This window comes from Malurus melanocephalus, unplaced genomic scaffold, assembly GCF_030028575.1.
Source record: "Malurus melanocephalus ecotype Western Australia unplaced genomic scaffold, MMel_1.1 scaffold_73, whole genome shotgun sequence".
NCBI classification, from domain to species: Eukaryota; Metazoa; Chordata; class Aves; order Passeriformes; family Maluridae; genus Malurus; species Malurus melanocephalus.
Window position 1 is genome coordinate 549,685 of NW_026623305.1, and position 8,089 is coordinate 557,773.

Below are 8,089 nucleotides of genomic sequence, written 5' to 3' on the forward strand. Positions count from 1 at the left end.
CTCTAGGGAGTAGCACACGAATGATCAATTCACACACTGCTGCTCCTGACTTCACCTGCTGGAAATGGAAACAATCGCTGCAGACAAGGGGGAAAAGGAAAAAATCGGATAAAAATCAGATAACCACAGAAACAGACTCCCATGACTGCCTGTGCCACTGATGCCTTTCTCCTCTCTGGATTCTTTTGTTTCTTGCTGATGTCTGGTGCAAAGGGTTACACAGAAGTTGTGTGGAAAACTTAATTATCACCACACTGCACACGGCCAAAATGCAGAGGTTTCCCTGTGTTAGATCTCACAGCAGTTTACTGATGGCATCAACAAATTGCAACCACTTGACAAATAAGAAAACAAAGGGATAGAAGACTGGTGTAAGGATTTCCAACAGGCTTATGGCAGAGGCTAGTCTAGAATCTTGTATCTTTGGAGCTTCAACCCCTAAAGGGGTTTCTCACAATCTTCCATTTACAAAAAAAAAGGGAAATATATCCGTAACTTGCATGCAAGTAGTTTCCACACTCTTATTTTCAACTCAGGTGAGGCAGCCTGCTGGTTTTCAAGTAATTTCTCACTTTGACAGGTAATTTTCTGCTTTTACAGCCTCTGTGAGATCAATGGGATTATTCTTAGATTAAGCAAAATGGAGAACTGCAGCCCATGGGCAGTGATGAAAACCCCCTTATTTCAATGCACTTCAGTGGCTTCTGGATCTGGCACGGAATATTCCAAAGAGCAGCTAAYAGTATTGTTGTGGTTTCCTTAAACATGAAACAGGAAAAATAAATCTTTGACTTCAAACCAGGAAAAATAATAACTTACAAAGCAAATGTTTGCTTGTTTTAAAAAATAATTTTTACTATCCCATAAAACTGGTGGGGAATTAGTTGGAGCTACCAAAATTTGTCTTCTCTCTGGCACACAGTTAAATAAAAATATAACATATTAAGATAAATTCTTTGAAGAGTTATCACCAGATGTTACAACTCTGGCTGAGCTCACACTTCTGAAGCAAAGATTTTACAAATAAGTCACAACAGAAGAAGACAGCCACCACCYCACTAGTTCTCAAAAAGAACTGGTAGCAAATTCTTACCCTCTTTCAGTAAGATATATGTTAAACTTGCACACAACCCCTCAAACTGCACTATCAGCAGCTGATCCTGTCTCCAGGTGACTTCCATTTTGCTAGCCCAATGAGGGAGGGTCTAAAACCAAAACTGGCATAGCAGAAAAAAAAACCAAAAAAGACCACAGTTCCTGCTTTCACTCTAACACGTTGTTTTTGTGACATTGCTTACAGCTGAATCAGAGTGCTACTCGTCTGTTACCTGCCACAGTCTAAGATCTCCAGGACATGCATAAATTCCAAGGACTTCTGTCTAGATGTTTCACAGGTCMATTTTAAAGAATGAAACACACCCAGCTACATGGGAAGACACTCTTCCCAAAGAAGAGCAAATGCTTTCTCCATTTGCTGCCCTGGCACAGCCCTGCCACTTATGGAAACAACCCTGGCAAGAGAACCAAGCAKCTGGGGAGAGCAGGCAGGAACCCCCAGCCAGCCCTGCAGGGCACACTGAGGCAGGGACATCATCAGCCACTAAGGAGGTTTTAACAGCAAGATGTGGGTTTGGATGAGGTGCCATTGGTACAGCAATATTCTCTGTGCTGAATGGCCTGAACAGCGCGGTGGTTCAATAAATTACCACTTCTTCTCAAAAATATGATCAAAGGACTAAAAAAAACACTGCAAAAACTCTCATCCACATCCACAAACTTTGGACAAGAGCCACAGAAACCTTTATTGCTGACATCTCATCTTCAGGRTGTGGAACCTATTCTCTATTTCTGTAATAGCCACAGCTTGCCATAATCCAAAACTGGTATTTCTGTCCGAATACAGGCTRGAAATACAGAGCAAGAACAAATGGAGACGAAGAGAGATTGGAGTTAGCTCAAAAAGACCACTCAAATCTGGAATAAAGCAGAATTTTAGACAATAATATCTTKGTAGAAAATGTATTTCTTACTCCAATTTGCCTCCAAGCCAATGACATCTTTCTACTTACAACCCAGCTAACAACAGATAACAAGCACTTTCAGCCTCTCACTCTTTGAAAAGATACTTTCCTTTTCAGGCTTTCTTGTGACCCAGAAAAGAGGCATTTTCAATCTACTTACACACTCTTTTAGTTTTCAAACAACGCACTGGAGTAGGAAAAAATGCAGGTGGCCTTAACATTTGAGGTAGGAATTTAAATAAGATAAATGAATTATTTTAATTTAATATTCTTTATATTGTTAAACAAGGAAAAAACTGTAATGGTTTCCAGTCAAGAAAGTGTAGAATCAGGTATTCACACACAAATGCCACAGCCTACGCAGGACAGGTAGAAATTCAAGCCATACCAGATAAGCTAGAGAAACAGGGCTGGATTGATTGCAAAAGCACACAGGGTAAAAAGATTTTGAGAACTGAAGTGAGGCACTGAGTGGCAGCTTGGATGGCATCCTCACCTCAGTCACAGCCTTCCAGCACAATTTCCCATTCTTCACTTATCAGTACCTAGAATAACTACCTGGGAGCTAAGTATGTCTCTTTATTTGTCTGCATAAAAAATGAAAAAAACCCCAAACCTCACCRTTTCTCCCCTGCAGATGAAGTCAGGTCAGAGAGGTTACAGTCACTCATCTCTTGGCTTCCACCTTTGGTATCTTTCCACTTTCTCAGATACCAGACTGACAGGACAAGAGTAGCATCCAGCACCTTCTGCCCCTGAGACAAGACTGTGTGGGATAGAGATCAGCAGTGATTCCCCCTGGCTCTGCACATGCTCTTCACAGAAGGCTTTGGGATTTTCAAGCCAAAAAAGGCCTTTCCAAACTCCCTCACAAAAATTATGGGCTGTCCCAGGGAGCCAGGAGTTCAGCTGGCTAAAGCATTCCACACTAATTTAATAAATTTTTAATTCAAAACATCAAATGCCTTGAAGCTAAGAATTTCTATTGCAAGCTGGGCATTCAGCAGCTGAAAATAAAGGAAGAAGCAGTGGAAGCAGAGGCCAATGCCAAAAYGATCAACTACCAATATGACAGCAGCAAAAGAGTTCAGGGCAGTCCTGGACATAATGCAAGGTACCTCCAGCAAAGAAAATACTTACACTTAAAATTTAAAAATAATGTTGTTTAGAAATAATGACACGAACACCCTGCTGAGACAGCACTGAAAGCACACAAACAGGTCTGGCCTCCTTCAAGGATGAACCAGATGCAGAACAGAGCTGCCAGTGTGCCCAGGGAATTAATGTGGCTGCTGTGTCCTTTTCTCAGATGCCCTGAACAAGTCCAGTGACACAGAGGATCAAGTTCTTTGCAAGATCACCAAGACACACAGTGGCTGGAGGAAATGCTGAGGAAATGCTGGGAAAAATACATTTGTCCACCCCTAAGAAATGAAAACCTTGCCAGTCTATACTTATGTAGGGCATASAGAAGAGAAACTCTCCATGGAGACACAGCAGCAGGGGATGAGACACAATGTGAAAGTGGAAATTTCTATTAAATGCAGTAAAATAAATTTTTAACCGTGAAGGGTGGTCAAACACAGGAACAAGGCATCCCTGGAGAGTAGACAAGGGTCTGAGYAACCTTTTCTCTCCTGCTTTGAACAGGGAGCTGGAGCTGACGCCTCCACAAGTTCTCTCCAAACTGTTATTCCATGAATGTGTAAGACCACATTATTCAGCCTAATAAACCAGAGCCCARATTTGTGCTCTCTTTGGGAGAGCCCCAAGCACAACCAAAGCAGCAGAGCCACCTCAGCCAAACACTTAAACCRAGGGCTAGAGGCAATGAAATGGCCATTTAGGCTGTACAATTTCACTTCACACRAGGCTGTTTCTGACCTAGCTCAAAAATGAACAAAAGAGGCTCCCAATCAGGCTTCTTTCAACTCCACATCAGCTGTACAATCCCTGCCTATTATTTCAAGGCAATTTCACTTTGAGGCATATGCAAAGGGCTCAGCCAGAAGCAAGGAACCAAAAGGAACAATCTCATTCAATTTCTGAGGGTAAGCTTATACAGCTGCAAAATGGAAAAYTAGGCACAAAATGTGGATAAAGTAAAAAAAGGATATGCAAAGTAAAATCTGTAGATACAGGGGCCAGCAAAAACTGTGTTGTCTCAGGTGCTGCTCTCCCATCACCCCAYTCCCCCAAATACAGCAGCTGCAGACGGATCCTTTTATCTGTCAGAAAAGATCCCACAAGAAGARTATGGATTGTTTCCACTAGCAGTGKAATAATGTGGYKTCAGATTCTTTTTTCTTACCAGTGCCAAGAATCCAAAATAAAGAAGCTARGACTTAGGACTCTGAAAGTTTTTAAGGCTATAAATACTACAGAGCTGCCTTGATTTTTTTGTTTGTTTACAATTACGCAAAAAACTCTACCCAAATATGACAGGTCCAGGGGCAGCCAGCCAAGCACCTTTTCCTTGTTTGATCCTGTCAAGTATCACCTAACCATGACACTTCTTGGGCTAAAGCACACAGGGCAAATGATTGATTTCTACAGAGAAATCCACCTACAGAGAATCCTACTGGCATAAACATCTGCCTTCATGTGACAAGAAAAGGGATCTGTGTTCACACAGTGCCAGATGCTGTAAGAGAAGATATCCTCTTGATCACAATGTGGGGGCTGATTAGCCCCAAAACCTTTCCCTTCTTAGCACATCCAGAAGCTCAGGGAGGCTCACATTCCTCCTGCTTTACAYCAGCCAGGGAGTCCAAACTGCACAAGGAGCAGTGAGACCACCCACACAACAGCAGAGCAAAGGGAAAGGTTCCTCAGACCAACAGTGCTCAGTGGGRCACTGTCACCCTTCCAGAAAGGACCTGGAGCTCCTCTGCCACCTCTCACACCACACCCAGGGAAGTACCTGAAACCCACAGCTGTGCCCTTATCACCAYGGAAATGGAAAAACACCCCAAAAGGCAAAAAACCCCAAACCAATCCCATCAAAAAGCACCCTGCCCCTTTTAGCAATAATATTGCTGGGCTTTTTTCACAGCACAACAATGCACTCACAATATCAACCCAAGGAACAGCTATTGTAGCAGCTAATGAGTGACACTGTCCCCTGGACAGCTTCTCCATACAACATGTGGTTTGCATTTCATGTCTCTTGTCAGGATTTCACTCCCTTTCTTTTACTTGACCTCCAGAAGAGAATAAAATCATACAAAATCTAAAACCAAYGAACCTTAAGTTTCTGGTATCCATTAACATTCACATCCACAAGGCTGTTGATTCAACAAAATACAAAATAAGCACAACCAGCCCAATTATAAGTTGTTTGGCCTGTATTTGTTAAGTTCTAACACAGTCTCTATAAACATATGTCTTCTGGTTGATATTTCAGGAAAAGATCCTTAGAAGAATAATATTTTGATTAGTAACATGTGTGYTTTGAAAGACTAATACTGAACTCCAAGGGAGATTAAAATATGAATAGAAACTATGAGCTAAATACACATATGTGCAAAGAGTTTTCATTCTCACTGACTGAAATGTCTGGTTACAAAGTAATTTGCTTTTATTATTAAAGTCCTAATAGCATGTGCTGTTGACTTTTTGTTAAATTAACTGCTATTTATGAAAAAATCCTGCTCTTACAGAACCCCTTCAGAGCATTACTTAAAAAAAATCTAGTATATAACAGAAGTGATGTTGTTCTCTAGTTTATTATGACACATCTCCAACAAACTTCCAAGGGATCCTCATGATTTTAGGTAGTACCCAAACATTGACCTCTTCTCTTTCTCTTTTTTTCGGGACTTCTCAATCAAGCAGAAAACAGAGGAAAAAAATCAGCCAGATAGTGCTTTCCAAGAAACCATAATTATTAACACTCACAAATGCATTGATTCACTTCAGAGAAGCAAGCAGTTCCCTAATTGTGTGGAACATGCAATTAGATTTTTAAATAGATGACCAACTTCCTGGACCACCCCCTCATTCTTCTGCTGGCAGCTGGGCATTCAACAGGATTTTGTTCTYAAGTAACCCCAGCTGAAAAGTGCAAATGCATAAGTAAATTATTTGAATGTTACAGAATACACACGGGAACTTTAACCCAAGAGATTGTTTTATAGTTTTGGGGTTTTTTTTTTTGTTTTTTTTTTTAACACAACAGTTTGGTTTTCTGTGCTGCGAAAGCTGTCATTAGAACATGAGATATGCAATTGAAAATACAATTGTATGTGCAGATTCCCTTTAAACACAGCCGTTTTCACACCACGGGAAAATATTCTCAACTTTCTCCTACAATTCAGATGGAAATTCAAATGCAGACATAGCAATTGTTCATTTCTGCTGAAATTCACTCCAATATATAATTAGTGCTCTAATTAAAACCATAAATTAACAATCATTTATCCCTTTCTAGGTAATGTTACAATCAGTCCATGGTAACACAGAGTTGCAGCAGACAGAACAGCTCTCACCTCCGTGTCGTTTATGCTTTTGTCAAGCAGCTGAACCAATTAGGAACAGTTACAGCTAAATACCAAAYACACAGTGTCAGCCATAAGGGCAGCCTTGGCTACAATTACTCACTCCCGGTATCAGCACCTCACTCCTGATGGAGCAACACCAAATTAAACACGACTGCTCTTCACAAGAGATCAGGCTGGCAATTTACTGAGGRGATGGCTCAGTGTCACTGTCACACACAAACACCACAATGGAAGCTGCTGCATTTCCAGGCACACACCTAGAGATGTCCTCCAGCCAGCACATCTCAGCACTCTGGGAGGCAGCACCCTCTGGCTTTCAAATCTCATCTATCAGCATCTGAGTTGAAAAAAACAAAACAAACAAACAAAAAAAAAAAACCCACAAGTTTAAAATGCAACCCAAAAAGACTGCTGCACCCTGGTAGGAGGTACTGCCCAAAGCAAGAAATCCTGCTGGACCAGCGTTCACACGACTGCCAGCCGAGAGGAACGGGCAGTGTGAAAGGATAAAAATGGACAGGGGGGAAGATGAGAGAGCCTCACCTCTGTCACACAAGAGTTTGGGCTGGAAGGGACCATGACACCCTGTGGACAGCACTTGCTTGGGGTCTCCAGACAAGGACACAATTCCTCTCAAGGAAGTAACGGAGAAGATGGATCTACCATCCTATCCAAAACATAGATTTATCTGATGATCTGGCAAGAACATCAAATGGTTATTATTGGACTTCAGAGTGCTGAGGAACCTGGGCACCTGCCTGTAACAAAGGACTTCTGCAAGCTCTAACCTGATCCAGAAGAGCAATCCACACCAGTGTGATCCCAWAACCTAAAGGTAAATCTAATCCCACTCTAATTCCTCTTTCCAATTTGACTATGCAGATAGAAATCTGAAGATGTCACACTGCAGTCAAAGGAATTCTGGAGTAATTCTGTATTTCTTTTACCAGAACCTGTTCAATCAATTCAAAGGAACAAAGATATTTAAATTTGGCTGTCACTGACATTTTCTCTCCCACCATAACAACAAATGTTGAAGSCCCATATGGGTAAATATTTATGAGAAAGTCAACAGAACATCAAACAGAACAGGAACTAACATTTCCTGCCAAACTGTCTAAAAGCAGTCATACCGTTAGCACTGCACTTTGCTGGCTTTTATTCCTGTTATCTGACAGACACGAAAACGCTAAAAAATCTGCTAAGCTGAGCCCATGATAATAGCAACAAAAATTTATTATTCCTAAGTAATGGCTCAATTTTCTTTTTTTTTTTTTTTTTTTTTTCAACTTTATCAGAGAAAAAAATACTTGTTAAATTGTCCTTGCTAGCTAATGATAGCAGGATGTGTTTGGCATATTGGTTATGGGGCAGGCCTGGAGCTCTGACAATGGCAAAAGAAATCAGACAAACCTCTTGCATTATCTTTTACACCCTATAGCTGTTAACAACAATTAACTGAATGGAATCATAAGCTCCCTATTATTTTCATGTAGTTTTCTTCCAGAAAGGAAAAAATCTTTATGGGAATTAGAGGCTGGTGTGCTGATGTGTCAGGATTTTGGT